The sequence below is a fragment of the Callithrix jacchus genome, chromosome 7 (genome assembly GCF_049354715.1).
Source record: "Callithrix jacchus isolate 240 chromosome 7, calJac240_pri, whole genome shotgun sequence".
Taxonomy (NCBI): Eukaryota; Metazoa; Chordata; class Mammalia; order Primates; family Cebidae; genus Callithrix; species Callithrix jacchus.
This window is the reverse complement of record NC_133508.1, coordinates 97003705-97025912: the sequence shown is the minus strand read 5'-3', so window position 1 is coordinate 97025912 and position 22208 is coordinate 97003705.

The window sequence follows — 22208 nt, the reverse complement described above, 5'->3', positions numbered from 1 at the left end:
AGGCCACTACTACAGCAAGAACAAATTTTGAGATGTATCTGCCTTCTAGAGTCAAGTACCAATTACTTTTGCATCATCTCCTATCTGTAATTCTCCACTATTTTACCCAAGGGGTGTGTGTGTGTGTGTGTGTGTGTGTGTGTGTGTGTGTGTTAAAGAAAAATTTATTCTGACTTGTTAAAGTCATAAGGCAGGTTTTATTCAGAACTATCCCAATAGTTATTGGAAGTACTGCAGTAGAGTTTTCAGCAGGGGAGAGATAGTGGGCTCAACTCTAAATACAAGAAAAAGTGGGAATTATAAAGAAAGGGCACTGGAGAGGGGTGTTGGTGCATAGAAAATTACTAAGAAATGCTAGGAAGTCATTATGCTTCAGAATATCATAATGACCTCTATGCTGGAACTTCATGGTTTAGTTAAAGAAAGTCTGTTACTTTTTACCCCTTTTTCTCAGAGTTGTGTCATTGTGAATTTCTAATAAACAGTGTGTTGGGAAAGTCCAGTGTCAGTATTGACCAGTGTCCTCCAACAAAACCTTCCTAAGTGGGTGTCTGTGCATAGTGGACTGGTTAACCTTCAGTGCACTCTGGAGATGCTTGTGTCAATTGGGTATGTCCCAAATCCCCCAAAAACCTCAGCCTTTAAGGATGGAAAGGGCACAGAATGACAAAGGCAAGATCTCACCAGCTGGGCAGACTCTTTCCCAGACGTCTGACCCTGCACGAGTCACTCCTTACCCAAAAGCTTCATTCATATTAAATGAGATAATACATGCAAATTGCCTAGCACTATGCCTGGCACATAGGCATGCTCCATAAGGGAAAACTAGCTTATTTGAGTCTTATACAGCATTTCGTTTTACCCCGTCCAATTGGCCAAATGGTTGAATGCCTTTTCCAGGTACAGACATCTTCCAAGCCCACAGATGGTTCACCGACTGTGTGGTCCTGGAGGGCACAGAATATGTGTTCTCCATTCCTGTTTCTCATTCTCTTTTCTATACTTACTCCACAAAGTAAACCAACAATGTTAGCATTACCTGGCCTATTGTACAGGGGAAAAACAGAGGCTCAGGGTAGTATATGTACTTGCCTAAGGACTTATAGCTATGAGTGACTGAGCCAGGATCAGAAGCAAGTCTTACATAACTACAAGCTCCTCAATGCTGTGGTGGCCACAGTTAGAGCAAATAACCCATACAATTCTCTTTAGCATGTGTGGTCTGTCGCTCCCAGCAAGTCTGGAGGTGACTGCAAGCCAGGGCCAACATCTTCCTGGCTCTGTGACCAACGCAGAGTTCAGACGCACTGCTGAGTGGGCACCTGGCAATCATCTGCTGAGTGGAGCCCCCACAGGAACATTTGGAAAACCCAGCAGCTTTTTGCCCTCTTCTCATGATCCATCTTCATCACTGCCTTCTGGGAACTGAAACAAAGGCGGTTTTCAGGACTCTGGCGTGGTATGTTCACACTATCAGAAGCACAACTGTAGAGCCGGTGCAGTCCAAAGAGTTTGCTAAGTGCTTGCTGACTCTTCTGTGGAATTTCCCAAGATCATTAAGAGAAACAATAACAGGGGATTTGATATTCTAATTGGGATCAGAAATTGGACAGCTTTGGAGCTGGCCAGAGAACTGTGAAGCTCTGAAAACAAATACTCTCCTTTCTTCTCTCCCTCTCTTCACTTCCCTCTCTTCTAAGAGCCTTTCAGCTACAGTTCCAATGCTCCTTAGCAACAAAGGCGGGGTTCCCAGAGTCGGGTGTGCCTTAGGAATGCCAGCCATTCCTCTCATTAGCATTCAGGGACCCTCATCTGCCTGCACAGTTGGCCACGGGACTGTGCAAAAGGCAAAGTGGCTTGTGGGAGGCCCAGCATTAAGCATGGTTTTTTGGGAAATGGGAAACCTCCACAAAGAGTTTCCAAACAAAAGGCATCAATATTATTTGTGGAGCCATCAGACTGCCTGGGGCACAATATGGCTCTGGCTGGGCCACATGCTCTCTCTCCAGGTTCTGTGTGAAGGCTTAGTGGGGCTCCCCAGATACCTCTTGGCCAAGAATGCTAGCATATTGGAATGTCTCACACCTCTTCTTTTCTCTCCTGTCCTGTCTCTCTCCAGACTCAGTTTACCCAGGATGGACAATGGGTGGATTCCATGGGTGAATTCCAACTGGCAATAGGAGTGCCAGAGGAAGAAGTTGACAAAGGGTAAATGGTCAGATGGTAGGACAATCGCAAACAGATGGTGCTGCTGGGAATGTATTCCAGGCAAATTCACAGGCAGATTGAGCTCTGACAAAGGCTGATCAAGACTTAGCTGGTAAAGAGAAACTGGCGCTTTGAACCAAGCTCTTGCTCAGAACACACACCCCACTATCCCACACTATCTTCAACTGCTATACAAGGGCGACACCTAGCCTGGTTCTGACTCACCCAGATTCCAAAATACTGATCAATAGGCCAATCTCTGGAAGATTACAATCAGCAAAGCTATTTCCCAACATTCTCATAGAACCCACCCTAAGCAGGGTTTCCTTCAGCCTCCCTATGCTTTGACACCGTAAGGGACGTGGATCATGCTACTTGTCATCTTTTGCTCCCTGGACAGCTCCAACTTGTTCTTCTAAAACAAGTCCCTCTTCTAGCCCCCTTTTTCTCTACCCTGTGGCCAAAGAGAATGCAAAACGTGATCACTAATTGTAACAACAACTAACTCTGTGCCTGGCCCTTCTAGGCATCAGGGATAATTAAAAAGAAAGAAGGAAAGGAAACCTTATTTCTGTCCTCCAGAACTGACTTAATTTGGGAGGGATTTGGTGGGGGTGGATTTGGGGGAACAGATGTGTAGGCAAGTGTATCAGTTTGCTAGGGCTACCATAACCAAGTACTGCAAACTGGGCAACTTAAACAGCAAAACTGTATTATTTTGCAGTTCTGGAGGCTAGAAGCCCAAATCAAAGTATTGGAAGGGGTTGATTCTGAGGGCCACAAGGGAGAATCTGTTTATGCCTCTTCTTTGGCTTAATGTCTTCAGTATTCCTTGACTTGTTGAGGTATGACCTTGATCTCTGCCTTCACCTTCACATTATATTTTCCTTCAGTATGTGTTTCTCTCTATGTCCAGATTTCCCCTTTTCAGTATGACACCGGTCATATGGAATCAGGGCCCACCAGAAGGATGAAGGACCTCATTTTAACTTGATCACCTCTGAAAAGACTAGTTCCAAATAAGATCACGTTCTGAGGTGCTGAAAGTTAGGACTCCAGCAGAACTTTCATGCGGGGGTGCAATTCCACCTATGACAGCAAGGAGGTAAATAACTGCACTTGTGTGATGAGCATTTTCTTACATGTACCCCGGGAGTAATGAGGGCCCAACAGAAGGAATAAATGTCTCCACTTGAGTGAATCAATGGGAGCGTATTGGGGGACAAGAGGCTTGGGCTCAGCCTGGAGTGTTGAAATGGATTTTGCCAGGTGAGTGAAGGGAGATGACTCTTCCAGGAAAGGGAGGAGCATATGCAAGCCACATCTTATCTCTTTTCCACCTGATGTTTTCTTATGGTCTGTTGTCTACCCTCCCACAACACACAGTAGTTCCCTAGGTTGGTAATACTATGCTCCCCCTCCCTCGATAAGCCAGGATTGGGATCCTTTCCTCCCCATGGGTGCTCCCCTCCAGAGAGTATTGAACACAGGACTCCAGAAGTACTAAGAGCAGCCCCAAGCTAGAGGAATTTGACCTCTGACATTCACGTGACTGAAATATAAATCATCTATTTCACAACGAGTGACTCCCAGCAATTGAAGGGTGACTATTGCCTGAGGTTGGTGAGCATTTCCATAAGATCTTCCAGTGCCCTAACCCCAAAAGGTGATAATTCTGAGTCACCTGTATGGTCTATTCTATTAGCTTGCAAAATAACCGTTGTTCAATTTTTTTCCTCCACTCGGAGGATGATACTTTCCAGCCTCATTTAGGTCAGTCGTGCTTGGCCCATGACTTATGACTTGCTGCCCAGTGAGAGAACTAACCCCACTCTGTTGAGCCTGCTCACTTTAGTCAGTGAAGCTTGGTAGAAGTAACACGTAACTCCTAATAGCAGCTTTAAAGGATATTGTGTGGTTCTCTCGTGTTCTCTTTTTCTTCATCGATAAGCCTGTGATAGCAGCCTAGGACCCGAAGGAAAGACAACATGGAGCACAGTAGGAGTCAACATCATGGACATCAACATGAATATATACATAAACAAAAATAATCCTTTGAACATAAGCAAAAAATAAGCCGCTAAGGATTTGAGATTGTTACCATGGCAGAAGCTTACTGATACACCCTAGCAAGTAAGGGGAAAAGGAACATAATTCCCAGCAAGAGTCTTTTACATGCTACAGCTTGAAATGCCCATTTGAAATCTTCTGGCTTTCCCTCTCCAACCCACTCATGGAGTCTTTGTTTCCTTAGCAAAACTGGCAGAGATAGCTAGCTGTCCACCAAAATTTGTGCTCCTTCTCTCATAACGGGTAGTCAAAGGTGGAAAGTAGCTGTCAAGCAGGGATTCATTTCCAGTCCTTCTCACAAATAGACATGGCTTCTTGGCTAGTTCTCAGCAGTGGAATGTGAACTAAAGTAAGAGCTGCTGCTTCATGGCTAGATATTATGAGAAGCAGCAGGACCTTCTCCACTCTGTCCTTCCACCATGCCCTTAATGACAAAAACAATTCTGCTTCTTTATTTACTTTCAGATGCCTGTAGATGTGTCTCAGAGTGTGTTCCCTGGAATATTAAAACCAGGTGATGCTTTTCCAGACAGGTGTTCAATGATCAAGTTTGGGAAACATGGTAGCCTATCTCCCTCCCGACTCAGTAAGTCTCAATGCCCAAGGACTAACACAATAAAAGCAAAACCAAACAAAAAGTCAAATTATTCTTGTTTAGTCCAAATTAATTTGACCAAAGTTTTTTTTTATTTTCAAATATACCATTTTAGCACTTTTCAGAATTAGTGCTCTATGCAAGACACTGTAGGAAATGCTTTCCTAGGTGAAGTTTCAGCACCTTAAGTCTTTGAAGTCACCTACCACACTTATTCATTTAGCAAGTACATTTAAAGCATGCTCTATGTCCCAAGCCCTGTGGTCCCAAAGTGTCAGGGCCTCAAATAGGGCCTAGCCTAGAGGGAATATCAAGTAAATATTGTTAAATAAATTGTTTATATTAGTGTACAAAACTGCATTCTAATTGCATGGCTGCCATTACCCTCCCAATAAGACAAACTGCAGCTTGGCTAACATATTGCTAAAAACAAGCAGCTCATTGCACCCTTTGCCTCATCACTGCCCATCCCTCCTGCCTCTGTTTTCCCATCTTTATTTCAGCCACATGGACAACTCACTGCTTCTAAGACATTATGCATGTTCCTGGCTTTTTGCCTTTGCACATGCAACTTTCTCTTCTTGCAATATCCTTTCTCTCACTTTCAACTTTTAAATTCCTTTTTATCCTGCAAGAACTAAATCAAAGATCCCCTATTGTATAAAACTTCCCATATCTCAAACCCTGACCTTCGCCTTCCATTTTTAACTTCATATGTGTGAACCTCTGAAAAAACAGCCCATCCCAATTCAGTCATATCATCTGTTCCCACCAGGGCTGACCTTACTTAATAACACTTTCTACTCCTTACTCAGCCATGGCACCACATGCCCTTAAATTCAGCATGTGGGAGAGAGATTAAAGGAAAAGAAAAGCAGGTAGGAAAAGTATTCTGCTCTTTAGGAGCCAGGAGTGGAGGTAGGAATGGAAGAAGTTACAGAGAACTTGACTTTGAATTAATCTGAAAAGACATACTAACAATCAGAACTGATGAACAATGAAGTAGGCTACTCTATAAGGTTGGTTGCTTCCTGAGATGGACCATGATGGATGAAAATTGATTCATGATGGGAAAGATCAGTGGTCCCTTTCAAGTCGGGTTATGAAAGATCTGAGAATTTGCCAGGTCTTGGCCTCATAATCCAATGGCAGAAGGTGAGAGATAAGGTACCACTACCCCTGGGCTAAATTCGTGGACTCTGCTTTTTTGTATCCATAGTCATTCTAGTAACCATATCAACATCTTCTCCAGCTGACTTGTGGTCCATAAGGCCCTGTCTAACTAAACCCCTGCTATTTCTCTGCCATCCTTCGAACAAAGTACAATGCACAGTGAGAGTTTCCAGAGCCTGAGATCCAACTTAAACTCTGACTTTTGAAGGAGCATCTAGATGCTCCTTCAAAAGTCAGAGTGTAAGTTGGATCTCAGGCTCTGGAACCTCCCACTCATGATCTTCCTACCTCCTGGAGGGATGAATCTCTAACCAGGTCAACCGTGATGACCTCAGCATTATCTGGGGCATGTTTCCAAGCATGTCCTCTATCCTCAGAACAACACACAGGAACAGTCGGGGTGGAGTGGGACACAAGAAGAATGGTGACCATCTGCAGATGCAGATGCAGAGACTCAGAGAAGTTCTGTGACTTTGCTAAAGTTACAGGAGGAAATGGAGATAGAAGCGAAGACTGCTTTCCTTCTGTACAGGTCTTGGTGCCCATTATTTGCTAGATCCACCAGTCCTACTGCATCCTGTCTTACTATCCAGCTTCCAGCAGCAGGTTTGCCCTGTTCCAAGAGCCAGGTTGGCAGAGTGCAAGAAACTTTGTTCCCACTCAGTGTAGCTTGGGATTTGTTTCCTGCTGACTTGTGCCAAGGTTCACTGAACGTAAGGCAAGGAAAGGAACTCTCAATATTGAATGCACACCATGGGCCAGGTTCCATGATCTAATCTAATACTAGTGACAGGCCTGAGAGGTGGGAATTCTTTCTACTTTATGACTGAAGGGGTGAGGCTTGGCAAAAGAGGGGTATAGCCATTGCTTAATCACAGATCTTCCCAGCCCCAAGGCCTGCTTTGGGCTGCCTGGATGTAATGGCCTGGGTATAGCTTCTTTCTGGAGCTTCTAGTTACCATGGGCCACTCTCTCTGGAAGGAAGAGGAGTTCAGCTCTGTCTAATTCTTTCTTTTTTATTCAATGAGCATTTACTGAGAACCTATAGGCCTCCCTATAAGGCCTCAGGGAATAGTTTGAGTGAATTTCCAAAGATATGTCCAGACTTCCTTAGCAATGCTCTTATCCAAACACCACCAGACTTCCTTCCAATACTGACACTTACCTGGAATTGGTCTGTTGATAGCTTTTCTCGCTAGTACTTAAAGGATCAGAAATTTATGACCATTTCCATCTACCTCTCTTCCACCTCAATCTGTCTCATCCTGAGAATGTCAATCAGCCAACACCCTGGATTTCCTCAGCTGTTTCTGGGATCCTGATGAGGCATTGTGACTTATTCCTATATAGATAGCTTAGCTGTTCATTGATGTGAGGTCATCACAAGTACTGCAGACATACCACATGTACATTTTAGAACAAAGCATTTTTCATTCTTATCCATCCATCCACTTGTCAGTTGAACACACACAAACCCCTCACTGTGCTTGGTGCTGTACTGGGTACTGAGCACACATGGATGAGAAAGGCAACATCACAGTCTATCAGAGAAGGCGGATACTAACAACATTGAGTACGATGGTGTGCAAGTGTTGTGTATGAGGAAAACCAGGAATGCTCAGCCACAGCAGAAGGGCGCATGGCTCAGCCCAGTAAGAGGAAGGCAGCTGTTGCCAGGAAAGGCTTCCTGGAGTATTTAGGACTAAGCAGAGTCCTGGGAAAGAAAAAGCAATTGGCTAGGATGGGGGTAGGATGGGGTATTTAGGTGCCAGGGATAAATTTTCCAGTAGAACAAACAAGATAATAGTGCCTCTGAGACATGAATTTGCCCTCTGTTCTGAGAATAGTAAACTATGGTTACCTACACACGTGAGATGCCAGGTGAAAGTGAGGGAGGCAAAACCAGAGGAAATAGGAGCAGATCTTAAAGACACTTGATGCCCTTCAAAGACCCCAAACAGGCAGCAAAGGAGTGTGATGTGGTCAGATGAATGTTTTGATTACTTGGGGATCATTTGAGGAGACAGGTAGAGACTCAAAAATGAACGCAGGAAAACCTGTTATGTACTACTTGTGTGACTTGGTTAAAACATTTAATGATACTGAATTTCAGTCTCTTCATCTGTAAAGTAGGCCTTTGCAGGAGCATTATAAGGGTTGGATAAGACATACAGAAAGCCTTACACAGTGTCTAACACTGAGCAGGTCTTATAATGGTAGACGTGCAATTTATAATTTTCATGTTCTGTAATAATCTGATCATAAAGACAAAGGAACTTGCAGTGAGATCAGCCTTTCTTAGGAAGAGCATCAGCAGAGCAGCTTCAAGGGAGTCACTGACACACATGAGTAAATAATTTATGCTTTTGGACCATTTTTTAAAAGCCCCATTATTATTCCTACTCCCTGCCTCACAGTGACGCTGGTAGTCACAATGCATTAGTTAATTTCATGGCCCTGTTGTGAATCTTATAATATTTCATCGCCTTAATTCAAAATATTCATTCCAAGTGGTTCCAACTTTGCAAATAAATAATTCCTGTTGGAAAATGGAGTTTTTCCATCTGCCCAGCCCATTTTCCATCTGTTCCTACAAGCTCATGGCAGGACAGAGCTGGGTCATGAGGCCCTGTTGATTACTCCTGACTTAAGAAGAAATGGCTTTCTCCCAGATGGATTGTGCATTAGTGATAAAGATTAGTTTCCACTGTTATCAGTTACTATGTTATGAGACAGTTTTAAAGATCTGGAAAAGAATCGAAAAGTAAGCGACAAATAGAAGAAAGAAGAGAAGTGTTATATTGATTTAGCTCCCACGATGAGCTTAACATTCTTCTAGGTACCATACACACCATCCATACATCATTTCATAACTGCAACAACCCAGCAGGTATATGTGATTATGTCTATCTGACACATGAAGGAAGTAGAGATCAGAGGGACCTAAAAACCTGCCAAAGTTCTCATAATCTGTAAATAAGACAGCTAGGGCTGATTGCTTCAAAACCCAGGCTCATTCCACAACACCAGCATTCAAAGAAGCATTGTGCTTTGAGAACAGAAAGTACATTGGCCAAAGAATTTTGATTCTGCTTTTTTTCAATAACCATGCAATATAATAGATGACCCCATGAAATAAAAGCAATTCATTTTCAGGTCTTTATGACAATGTGGAGCTAGACAGAGGAAGAGAGCCACTTCCTGATAATCAGAACACAGACAGAGTCTCATCTTAGAAAAAGCAGTGACCTATGAATTGGGAAACTCAAACTCATAGCCTAGGATCCTCAATTTTTTGTGTTACCAGCAAGGGCAAACCACCTAACTGTGTGTGCTTTGGTTTCCATAACTGGAAAGGGACAGTTCAAATGGTGTTGCCTCTTCCATACCTCACAAGGTCTAGAAGGTCACACATCTAAGAAGCATGTAGGACTGCCGAGAGTAGTAGTTTGTCAATGATAACATTCCACGCAAACATTAGATTTTTATTTGTGTCCCTGCCTGCAACAAAATAAGGAGCTTGTGTCAGAGTGTAAATCTACGCATTGAGAAGGTCTGGCCACAAAAAAATAGCAGCTGAGCTTAATGGTCTACTTAGTGATGTAATTGATTTAATTCAGACTAAGCAAATGGTCCATGGACCAATGCAAGCCTGTGACCCCCATGTTGAGTCTTACTGTATAGACAACCTTGAAAAAAGCAGTGTGTGAGCACCGACGACAGAAGGCCTGGGAATGCAGTCTCAGTTCATTTCTTATGACCTTGATCAACTTACTAAATCTCAGTGTCTTCTTTAGAACAGAGTTAACAATGCCAAATTGGTAGTTATGAAGATGAAATGAGAATACATGTGGATGCTTAGAATAGAGCCTAGGACATAATAGCCAGTGGTGGGGGAACGTTATTTATTATTATCATCACCACCATCATCATCCACCCAAAGCACCGGTCCTCCTGATCTACCATAGTGTGTGGATTCCCAAAATTCAGGTATATCCCAGCTGTTTCTCAAACCTCAAGGAGGTTGTGCCACTGACATCTACCGAGTAGAGGTCACGGATGATTCAAAACATTATCCAGGACAGACCCTGGCAACATGGACTTATCCAACCCACAATGTCAATAGTGCAGGGGTTGTGAATTTGAGTCATTCCTTTGGGTTGAGTGAGGTCTCTGGCAATCATATCAAGATTTAACAACAGATTTCAGGCATACCAAACTTGTGCTTTCATATTATTAGCGCTAACAGAGATCTCTGATATTATATGGAACCAAAATTTGTCTTACTGAAAGTAAACCTCAGAAGAACAAGAATTTGTCTTCTACCTTTCCTATCCAGTGCTAAAAATGACCCTTCTGTTCCTTCTTTCAATCATCCCTCCTAAAAGCACACTGCCCCAGATGGTTTAGAGAGAGCCAAGGTCAAGGCCATATGGCTACCAAGTGAGAGAACTCTAATTGCATCCCATGTTTCTGGATCCAGTGGCTGAGGCTGAAGAAGGGGAAAGGTAGGATAGCCCAGGGCGTCTGTAGTTCAGAGACCAACCCTCCATATCTCTTGACCCCTCACCCCACAGAATCAGGCACAGTGGAGAAGGTGTTCATAAAAGAGTATAGTAGTAAAATGCACTAGGCTTTGATGTCAGAAGGCTTAGAACCATGTACCCTCTCTCTGACACTTTCTCTGTGTTGTTGGCCAGTTATATGAGGCATAGAGCCCTAAAATGTTAGCATTGAAATGACTTTAGACCACTTCAGGTGCACAGTTAGCTAAGTTCATTCTATCTCTATCTATCTATCTATCTATCTATCTATCTATCTATCTATCTATCTATCAATCATCTATCTGTCTGTCTACCTATCTAATCTATCTGTATTTCCATCTCTATCTCTCTCTCCTTTAAAAAAAAAGTGTCATGAAATGTACTCACTTCATAGAATTGTCTGTAAGATCAAATGGCACTAAACATGCAATACAAGTTGTTACTAACTCTTCAAAGTACAGACTTTGGAACCACACTGACTGAGTTCAAATCCTGGCTCTGCCAATTACTAGCTGTGTGACCCTGAGGAAGTCACTTAACCACACTGTGCCTGTTTCCTCATCTCCAAAATGGGCACAGTAATATCAGTACCTGCTTCATCCTGTTATCGTGAGAATTTAGTGAGTCAGGATACCTAAAATGCATATAGTATAATGCCTAGCTTGTACCAAGTTTTATGCAGAGTATTAGCTGTTACTGTAACTGACTATCCTGTGTCCTAGTTCTTCCTAGTAAAGCTAAAAAGCCAACCAAATGCATTTTTAAAGTAAATTGTAGAACTCTGCAATGGCTAGTAAGAAGGTAATTTTCTTCTCCCAAACTCTGCCATGCTCACCTTCCTGCCAAATCTTATTTTAGTATTAGGAGGCAGCATCGCCCTCTGCTGCCCAGAACTGAAACAGCACATTCACCCCCGTGCCGACTTCGTTACTATCCTGTCCTTTCTGCTCTGCCAATCTTGCCTCCTGAAAATGCACTTCCCAGAGAGATGAGATGGCTTCTACGTACTAATATCATCAGCAGGGTATTTACTTAAGCAGCCAACTCATGACTTTTTTTTAATCAAAAGGAACTATCCTTCTAGGCTCTAGTTAAAATGAGAGGAGCTGCCTGTTCTCCAGTTCCCAATAGGAAACAACATTCTGGAGCTCTGGGAGGGCACTCTCCCCACCTGCAAAAAAGATGAGGAATTGGAGCACTATAACAAATTGTATCCATCCACCAATCACTTTGTAATATGGCTGTTTTCAAGGTAAACTCATTCGCCTTGTTGAAGAGATGGAAAGAAAAATCAAATTCTGTCTGCATATGTGACTCCCTTCAGAAAACTCTATCCCAGATTCAGAAGTGGGCAAACAGGCTTTTGACTGAGATGAGCCTGATAGCCTGAGTAAAGTGGACTGTCTCTGTTTCCTCAGAAAGAAGGCCAGCATTCATTTAAAACCTACTAAACCAGACATTTTATGAGTGTTATCTCATTCCATCCTTCAATAGCCTTGTAAGCAAAAATTCATCATGCCCAGCAATAATGCAGAAACTGAGGCTCTGAGAGATTTGAAAATGTGTCCCAAAGCCATACAATTGATAGATGCTAAAACCAAGAATTTTGGTTTGACTCTTGCTGACTCCAAAGGTCACCATACCTCAATGCCTCCCATGGACTCAAGGTCACATTGGGAAAACTGTGCCCTGCAGAGTTAAGAGATAGCACTAGAAATGATCAGAGAGGAGGAGTGTTTTATATGTGGTCCATAGAAAAGGGGATCCTCTATACTCCTATTCACAGGGAGTTTCTCAAGTGTCTGAGGTGGGACATCCCTCCAAGCCTTCCTCAAGAAAGACTTGCAGTCATCAGGAAGTGTGGGAATTCACTCAGGGTGGTGGCAAAAATATTAAGGGGAAAATATTAAAGAAAGTCATAAAATATAGTCTCAAACTCTTTTAAAAGGCCTAAGGGTTTTTTCATAGTTTCAGTAAAAATTTCGGCTAATGGCAGCCTAAATTTCTTTTACATTTAGTTAATAAAGAAAGCAAATAGCCAGGGTATGTGGAGGAGTTTATCTAAATAACTTGTTTATTCACGTTGTCTTAAAACTAACCTTTAAGCCAAATGGCCCTCTCAGGGGAGGTCAACCAGGAATAATACCCACTGATAGTGTTTGCTTTGGGCATCAGAACCTGTCCTTTAATCTTTAACCTCTAGTGGTATTAACTAGAGGTAAGCCTTTGTCAATTAAACTTTGCTAAATAAATGCAAGTCTCACTGGCTGGTGGGGGCTTGTGGTTGCAACTGTTTACAACACTCTCCACGGAGTCTGTAAGCAGCCTGGTCACTCAGCTAAACTAAACTGTACTTGATTCACCTGTCATTGAATCAGAGTCTGTAGGACAGACCTCCACAGGTGGTAACCCCAACAAGGAAGGACCATGGGTCATCCAGGGCTGCCTAGAACATGAAAAACTTTCAAAGGGTTGCAGCTTACTGGAAAATTCTACCAAATGTTTAAGGAAGAGATAACATCAATTCCAGAATAAAGAAGAACCTTTTCAGAATAATATAGAAGAGGAAGAAGAAGCACAGCCCAACTCATCAGCTCATGTTTTACCCAGGTACCTACACACCAACAGCCCTCATGAATATAGACCCCAAATCCTTCACACCAGCAAATCAAATCCAACAATTAGTAAGACGCATAATACCAAGTGGGGTCTCTCCTGGGAATGCAAGGCTGATTCAACATCCTAAAGCCAATCAATGCAATTCACCATATCAACAAACGAAAGACCAAAAAAATCAGATAAATAGACAGGAAACAATGGACTCCAACTCTGACATTCTCCAGATGAGAAGCCCAAGGACCTGCAGTGAGATGAGATGTTCCAATATCACAAATTACTGACAAATCTGTATGCAGAATCTAGCTCTCCAGATCACAGAGCCATGTGAAGCTGTTGCTCATGCCAGGTGCAGGGAAGTATTTAAGTATGAAGGAGCAGTCACCAAGAGACTTTATTCACAGCTCTACATGGCTGTAACTGAAGGGAGGGAGTGGGAAGCAGCTGGCTCCAGCCCACATCAGAAATATATGAGATTCATAGACATGAGCATCAAGGGAGCATTTCATGGGAGGTAGGGGTTGTTTTTTCCCTGCAACTTCCCAAAAGAGGTGCAAATTTTAACTGCTGAAAATATGATATAAGGAATTCACTTTTACATGTGGTATATGTGAAGTGCCTGAAGTCCCAACTACTCAGGAGGCTGAGATGGGAGGATTACTTGAGGCCAGGAGTTAGAGACTCAGCCTAGATCACACTGCAAGACCTTCATTTCTAAAGCAAACAAACAAAATTAGCCAGGCATGGAGGCACATGCCTGTAGTCCCAGCTATTCTGGAGGCTGAGGCTGAAGAATTACTTGAGCCCAAGAGTTTCAGGCTGCAGTAAGCTATACTCACAGGGTGCCCACACTAAATTCAGCATCAGTGTGATGACCTCCTAGAAACCAGGGATTACCAGATTGTGTAAGGAGGGGTGAACAGAGCAGGTTGGATACAGAGGAGACCAAACTCCCATGCTGATCAGTAGTGGGGTTGTGCCTGTGAACCACTGCACTCCAGCCTGGCAACATAGTGAAAAACCATCTCTTAAAAAGAAAAAAGAAAAGAAATGCACTTCATAATTCAAGAAATACAAGCCACAGTTGTATTTCTTTTTAAACAAAGTTTTCAAAAAATTATGGGACTTTTCATCAAGACACAAGGAAAGGCTACAAATACTTATGTATAACTGTAATGATGGGGACTTCTCAATCTCACCACCTCCAACCCAGTGGGTTTCAACTCTCTGACCTTCACAAATGTTCACTCTTGTCAATACCTTACTTTAAATCATTTGGTTCCCATCTTTTTACTCCTCTTTAGTAACTTGATATCTTGGTCACAATGACAGAAATGGTAGTTTATTTACTCTTAGCTGTGACTATTGGAAAATGTCAAAGTCACAATGTCTTTTTTTCCCTTCCCACCCCAAAATCACAGAGAGAGAGAGAGAGACTCACACACACACATGCACGCATAGTTCTCTCCCTTCTCTGCCCCTTTCTTTTCTTGGTTTGGAACTCTTGGGTAAGGTGTATACAAACTTACTTTTGTATATGGGGCAATAATCAATGGCCAACTAACCTCAGCCCCAGAATCTTCAAAGTGAAGTGGAAATTGGATGTACTTCTCTGTGTGTTTCCTCTTAAATTAGTCCTTTTAAGTCAGACCAATTAGTTTTTGAGCTTTATCATTTAAAAGGTACTCCAATACTTAATGCTCCCAATGATCTTGTATTCCCAGTTTACAGATAAGAAAACTGGAGAGCATCAAGGTGAAGTAAGTTTTCTCTACCTGCTCAGTTGGATAAAACAGGAGCCAGGCACTTGGGTCATGCTGCTAGATACAGAGGTATTATGGCATTCAACCCAAGAAGGGCCATCTCATGGACAACATCAGGCAAATATATAGTGACTTCATCGTAGCCACCATTTAATAGGTTCTTACTGTGTTCCATGCACTAAGCTACATGTTTTTCTTCAGTAGCTCAGTTAATCCACACAGCCACCCCATGGAGGAGGTATGATGATCCCCATTTCACTGAAGGAGGAACTGTAGCTGGGAGGAGTCGTTTAACTTGAACAAAGTTATACCTAACCAGGAAGTGGCTGAATCTTGAAAATTCAAGGGTCCTGAAAGAGAGGCAAACAGCATGTTATGGGGGCAAGTATGCTGTGGGAGTAGGGGTGTTAAGGAGGCAGTTTATGGTTGAGAAGTGACCTCATATGCTTGGGTAAGGGTATACCAAATAACATTATCTGGCAGTTGACAGGTATCTTGATAGATGGACTGGATTTGAAAAGGTAGAGCTGAATGAGAGAAGAAGAGAAAGTTTCTAGATAAGGCAATGGTGCAAACAGAGGCTCAGGGGTAGGAAAGTGTACTTTGTGTGCAGTTCATCATAAACCTGTTTGGAGGGAGGACCAGCTATGAAGTGTTTGGCAAGAAATATGACACTAAGGGTCAAGAATGGGAGTCTGACTTTATGTAATTTTCCATGTTCATTAAAGTCAAGATTATTCTTGTAAATATCATGCTTCCTGCACTCAAGAAACTTGCATTCTGTTCGGGAGATAAACCACTAAACAAGAAATTACAGCACAGCAGCAAATTCTATGAAAGGTTAGGCAGAGAGTGGTCTTTCTAACTCAGACTTAATGGAGGCACGTGACAGAGTGATGTCCAAGCCGAGAACTGAGGGGCACGTGGGTGTTGCCCACACAATGAAAAAGACGCGGAGTACCAGGTAGAGGGAACAGCTTGTGGGAAGGTTCAGACTGGAATCAGACCGTACATCGCTTGTTTTCGAGGGCTGCAGGTGCTAAGAACAGCAGAAGATGGGAGAGCAGGTGAAAACTGATAACGTATGAGGCCGGGGGCCTACACAGGGTCAGTGCATGATGAGACTGTGTGCCATGTTAAAGAGAGTATGTGATAAGCCGCCCTGGCCCAGCGCAAGCATGGGCTGGCTTCCCACTGCAGTCAGCAAATCAATTACGTCCTCCACCGACTTTCGCCTTGTGTATTTAGAATGCATGGAGTTAGCCTGCCAAACATCTGCTCTCGCTATTAAGCATGCCATGGTAACCATTGCACTCCCATGCGTCAGCGCCACCAGGATTGGTAATAATCACAAGTGTCAAAAACGAGAAAGAATGGAGAAGGAAAGCTGTGCAAAATCCAGCGGCAAGATGATTGGGCTGGCAGCTCCACTCCAGGGCCCCCGCCAGCTGCACCTTCTGCTGCCCCTGTTGGGGGCAGGGGAATTGATGCCGCTCTGGCCTCCTCTTGCCCCTTCTGTTGATCCCTTTCCCTGTATTATTCATCCGCTGCTTCCATCTACATTGGAAAATGTGCCGTGCCTTTGCCAGAACAACATATGTGCCCCTGCGTCATTGCATGTGATAGATAAACCCGCCAGCAGTTCCCCAGACCCAGGGGGCCTCTGGGTGAAGACCCCGCATTGACACAGGCAGGCAGCATGGTACCCTGGCAAAGGTGCGGTTCTGAAGGCAGACAGATCTGGTTTAGGATTTCAGCCACGCCACGGCATCGCCTTGAGACCTTGGGCAAAACTCTCACCCTTTCTCAACCCCACTTGCCTCCTTTGTGAAATAGCTGCAGGAACACTTTCCTTAGGACTGTTGGGGGCTTAGAGATAATGAACAGCACCTTTCACAGAATCAGAGTTCAAGGTTAGCGACTATACTGTTTTTTAAATCGAGCTGTCATAAATAAAATGCTAGGCACTATGCTGAGATCTTTATTCAAATTATTGAATCTCCACAAAAACTTTGTAAGGTAGACATCATTATCGCCATTTTTCAGCACTGAGGCTAGAAAGGTTAAGTGACTTTTCCAAGGCGTGGAGGTAGTCATGGCAGGCCAGACGTGCGTCCGGGGCTCCCTCCACACTCCACCGCTTACTGCTTAACCCATGCGGTCTTCCACATCTGCAAGGTTCTTCCCGTGTGGAGCTGAACTCTCCCTGTTGATGCATATTATATGTAAGTCCAGCTCTGCTGCTAGAGCCACATATAATAAAATCAGCCTATTTCCTCTTCCAAACCAAAGCCCTTCAGAAAGCAGGGCGGGCTCCCATAGCCCTGGAATCCTCTTTTTCCCAGGACGAAGGGTCCTGAGTCCCCAGCAGGGCTCAGGCAGCCGGGTTCTCACACAGCCACTCCCCACAGGGTACCCTCCAGGCTGGCCAGTGTCTCTCTCAGAGGTGAAGCCCGAGTGGGGTGTGTGTCTTTCCTTCCAGCCCTAGGAGTCACTGCATCTCGGGGCGCACACAAGAGGACGTGGGCCTGGAGCTGGCGGGGCTGGCGCCGTCATCCTGCACACACCCCATCGTTTTTCCGCCGGTCCCTGGACTCGGCCTCCCAGCAGAGAGCGCGGTAACGTGGGCTCCAGCGCCCTCTCGTGGGACGCGAGGGAAATCTGCGGTCGAGGAGTGCAGGATCAGCGTGGGAAGAGCAAGAAAGAGGCCGGTTGTCTGCGTGGAAATCGTAATTGTTAAAAATGCCCGCTCAATCCGCCCCCGGAGCTGCCGTTTGTTTGTGTCTAGATTGAATGTCGGTCTCGCCAGGTTAGTGTGAGATGGGCGACTTCCCAGAGAACTGCTATTCCTAAAGTCAGTCAGGAAAGAGGCAAAGGTGTCCCCGCCTCTCCTGCCTTTAACAAAACCTCATTATCCACCTTCTCCCTAGCGTTCCCTCAGCTATGCTAAGGATATACGGAGAAGCCACATGTCCGGCTTGGTACCGCTGCCGCATTGGCTCATGGAGGGAATGACAGGAAGGAAGGGGTGTGACAGCTATGACAGCAGGAAGGGAACATCCGAGGTAGTAGTGGAGGATTATTGGGAACAGCATGAGGTCAGAGAGCAACTTGAGTTGGTGCTCAGGGTTACTGAAATACCCACCACTGGCCCCGTCCTCTTGCCTTACGCACATGAGTGGCTTCCTTCTCCACCAATAACTTTCTGGGGGTCATTGGACAAGTCGTTTCACTTCTTGGGCAAGGTAGTGCCAGAGGTCCTCCCTTCAGTTGTAATATTCAAGGGGCTTTAACATCACACGGTCACCAAATCAATTTCAGCCACTTAGCAGACTTCTGCAAGACTAGGCCACAGGACTACTGCATTTTTGTAGTGAACTAAAACACACAGAACTAGAGCTATCATCAAATATCTGTTGAGTACACCCAACTGATGCAGCACTGATGCCGTGATTTGCTTCCTTTATGGTAACAGTGCGGTCTTCCACCAGCCAAAAATGAACAAACACATGGAGTTCTGTTTTTTTTTTTTAATTGCTTTCATTTCATATCCTTGCAACCAGGGGAGCTTAGGTCAGGAATCAGGCTCAGAAATTACATTGTCTTATACCTCATACACAGGGTTATATAATAACAGCTTTCTTAGATTAAAATTCTTCAAAGGTTTCAAATTTTCAGAGCATATCATGAGCCACTGAGTTACAACCTTGGCTGGAGCAGCTGGTAGAGGCACATGCTCATCACAAAGCTGCCACAGAATTGTTGTCTCAGTGACCTGCAGATGCTGGTTGGTACTCGTCAGGCCTTTGACACCTGACCACCCCTCCCACAGCTCCATCCTCTAGTGTCACCATCCATGGAGACACACAGACTTTTCATGCTCTTGTGGCCAATGATGATTAATGGAACTGGGATGCCCTATGGCTCTGCAAAAAACTCTCTGCGAGGAGAAATCCCCTGGAGTAAGAGTCAGCGATCAGCTGCCCACTCAGACTGTGCACCCGCCCCTCATCTCTTCTCCCTGGGACTCCAGGTCTTGCAAGCATCCTGAGAGCAGGCCTCAGCCCGGAGGGTCCAGGTACTTAAGTGTGCGGGAAGATTGGGACCAAGATTGGGAAAGGCGGGCTGTGGGGGAGGCAAGGCAGAAAAAAAACAAGGGATTGAGGAGAACGACAAGGGAGAGGAAAAGGGAATAATGTGGGAAAGACAGTGTTATAAAATAAATCCAAATATTTTCATCTGACTCCAGTCAAATAATCTCATCTCTTGTTTGGATGCTTTGAAGATCTGTTTTAAAGAAACTTTTCTGGGAAAGGAAAGAGAGTCTGGCACTATCAACTTCTTCATGTGAGCTGTAGAACTGGTTTCAAATAAGCCACTTCTGATTTATCTCTGTTTCCTTCAGTGGTGTCATTCACAGCTGGAGATCTCAGTACAGAATCGCCTGTGTCACTTTCAGTTTACCTTTCGCTTGTCTGCAAGAACAGAGAATTCTTGCCATAGAAGCTGCATGATACCACAACCTGCAAACCTGGGACTTACTGGAAATGTGAGACCCACACGTGTGGCCAGGCTGGTAGATGGTCCAGCAGTTTGTCTGTTTATACACAGCGGAAAAGTTGAGTCTTCAGTCTTGATCTTAAAACACAAATGATTCTGATTTTAGATTTAAAGAAATACAAATAAACAATTTTATTAAAAAGGCCAGTGTTTCAGTACTTACAAATAGCATGTTACAGTGTAACATGAGATAGGGACATGAAATGAACTTTGCTCCATGACTGAGACACAGGAGGCAGAGGCTTTGGTAAGTGTGTTTTCTGTCTCATTCAAAATTAGAGCCCAGAAAGCCTAGCCTTGCTCACGGATACATGCTCAGAGAGACGGCACACACAAAGGCAAGTCTGGTCTGCAGAAGGCAGATAACAAGGCAGGTGCAGGCAGGCAGAGGCCCCGGCAGCCTGGAAAGGAAACTCAACCCACAGCACGCCTTGATAACAGAATCCCCATCTCTGCTGCTTGTGGTAGGCCATGTTAATGCAGCTTAAGGGTTATTTTCTCCTTTAAAGAATAGGCCGAGTTTTAAAACCCCATCTTCTTCCAGCCGACAGGCTCATGCTTTGCCAAGCTCTGTTAAACACTGACTCATTGGAAAGGAACAGCCTTTCCAAAGAGGAAATTGGATGTATATTTGTGTAAACCTCTTTTAAGAAGTTTGCATAAACCCCTTGTGATTACATGGCCTGGAGATTTGTTCCTGGCTTTGTGGCTCCTCGAGCAAGAGCTTTCTTTAGTGGTTATCTCAGCTCATTCTTAAAACTTGTGTAAGCTTTTGTATCTGGAGTTCTCAGCCTAAACCATAAAACTACATCTGCTCAAAGGCTGGCTGGTTCAGAGATGGAGGCCAAGGTCATATTTCAAGGGGAGAAAAACAGGGAAAGTTGAATATACATTGTAAAAGCAAAATGATTAGTTTGAGGAGGAGTTTTGCTTGAAGAGCTTGGATTTCCTTAATCTAAATAACTTGTACCTTTCAACCACCCACCACCAATACTTAGAAAGGCTGTGACTTCACGATGAATAAACAACCATTCAGAAAGTAACAAATTCAGTCAAATGTGTTCAGTTTGGTGATATGGATAAAAATGTACACCACTTACCTTTTTTGCTTGGCCAAAGTGAATTCAACCAAATTAGCTGGTGTGTGGAGACAGTCACGGATTACTTTCATCTTCCTCTACTGACACCTACCTTTTTGCAAAGATGTTGTTACTAAAGAAATTCAGCTGCCTTTTGTTTTTTTAACCTGCTCCATCTGCATTTTTTCTATTAAAACCTACTTAGTCCTCACCAACAACCACCCAGCAGTTTTGTTACATGTTTGTGCATAGCACATTTCATATGGCATTAGGCAAAAACGGTGTCATAAAGTGGAAAGATCACCAGCTTTAGAGTCAAAGACCTGTGTTTGGGTCCCAGTTCTTTCATTTACCAGCTGTGTAATCCACACGACCTTCAGTTTCCTCATCTGAAACTGGGAACGGTAGGAAGAAGAAATATCTACACCATGGGGTTGCTGTGACAATTCCGTAAAAAACTTTAAATATTTTTAGGTACCCAGGACATAGCAAGTCTCTCACTAATGTCTCCATGAAAGGATATAAGTAAAGAATGCCAGGAAGGCCCTCCTTCGGAAAGAGATAAAGCTGAGGCAGGAGAGGAGTGCTATAATGAAAAATTTAGTCAACATGATGAAAAGTCTGGGCTGAGCATATGTTACCGCCAGACTGAGAATCAAGCTGAATCACTATTATTTCTGTCTGCCACCATCTTGTTCCTGGACCAACTAATGACAGGACAAGTAGAATCTATGATATATGTGATGGTAGCATCAGATCTGAAATATTGCAAGTCTTCCAAAATAAATTAACCCTGCCACACACTAAGGACATAAGAGCTTGCCAATGGTGTTACAATTGACTCAACTAACCCAAAATCACAAAGCTTCACAATCATCAGAATCCCCAAGTTCACCGCTGGTCAGTGCTTTCAATCTACTGAGCACTCATCCCAGGACAACCACATGACAAGTGCAGGAAAGGGGTGTTTGGGAAAGTCCATGTTACCAACTTTGCCGAAGCTGCACCACTTGACAGTGGATGACAAGTCACTGTATCTCTTAGGCTCCGTGTGTGTGTGTGTGTTTGTGTGTGTGTGTGTGGTTTTCCCAAATGTAACAAATGTCTTGTATTCATGGTATGGAGTTGGAGGAGCCCAGGGCTCAGCCCTCTGAACTCTGTTCTTTATCGACATTCACTCTCTAGTTGATTTCATCTAACCCAGGCTTTGTATTTTGAGATGGTAGAAAACAGGGATTGAACAGATACCTGTACATCTATGTTCATAGAAGCATTAATTACAATAGCCCAAGGGTCAAAACTACTCAAATGTCCAATAATAGATGAATGGACCAACAAAATGTAATATATACATACAATGGAATATTATTCAATCATAAATAGGAATGAAGTTCTGATATAAGCTGTAACATGGATGAATGTTATGAACATTATACTAAGCCAAATAAGCCACAACATGACAAATGTATGATTGTCCTTTTATGAAACATCTAAAATAGGCAAATTTTCAACCACAGAACGTTGATTTGAGGTTACCCAAAGATGTGGGAGAAGAGGTGGAGGAGTTATGGCTTAATGAGTACAGAGTTTCTGTTTGGGG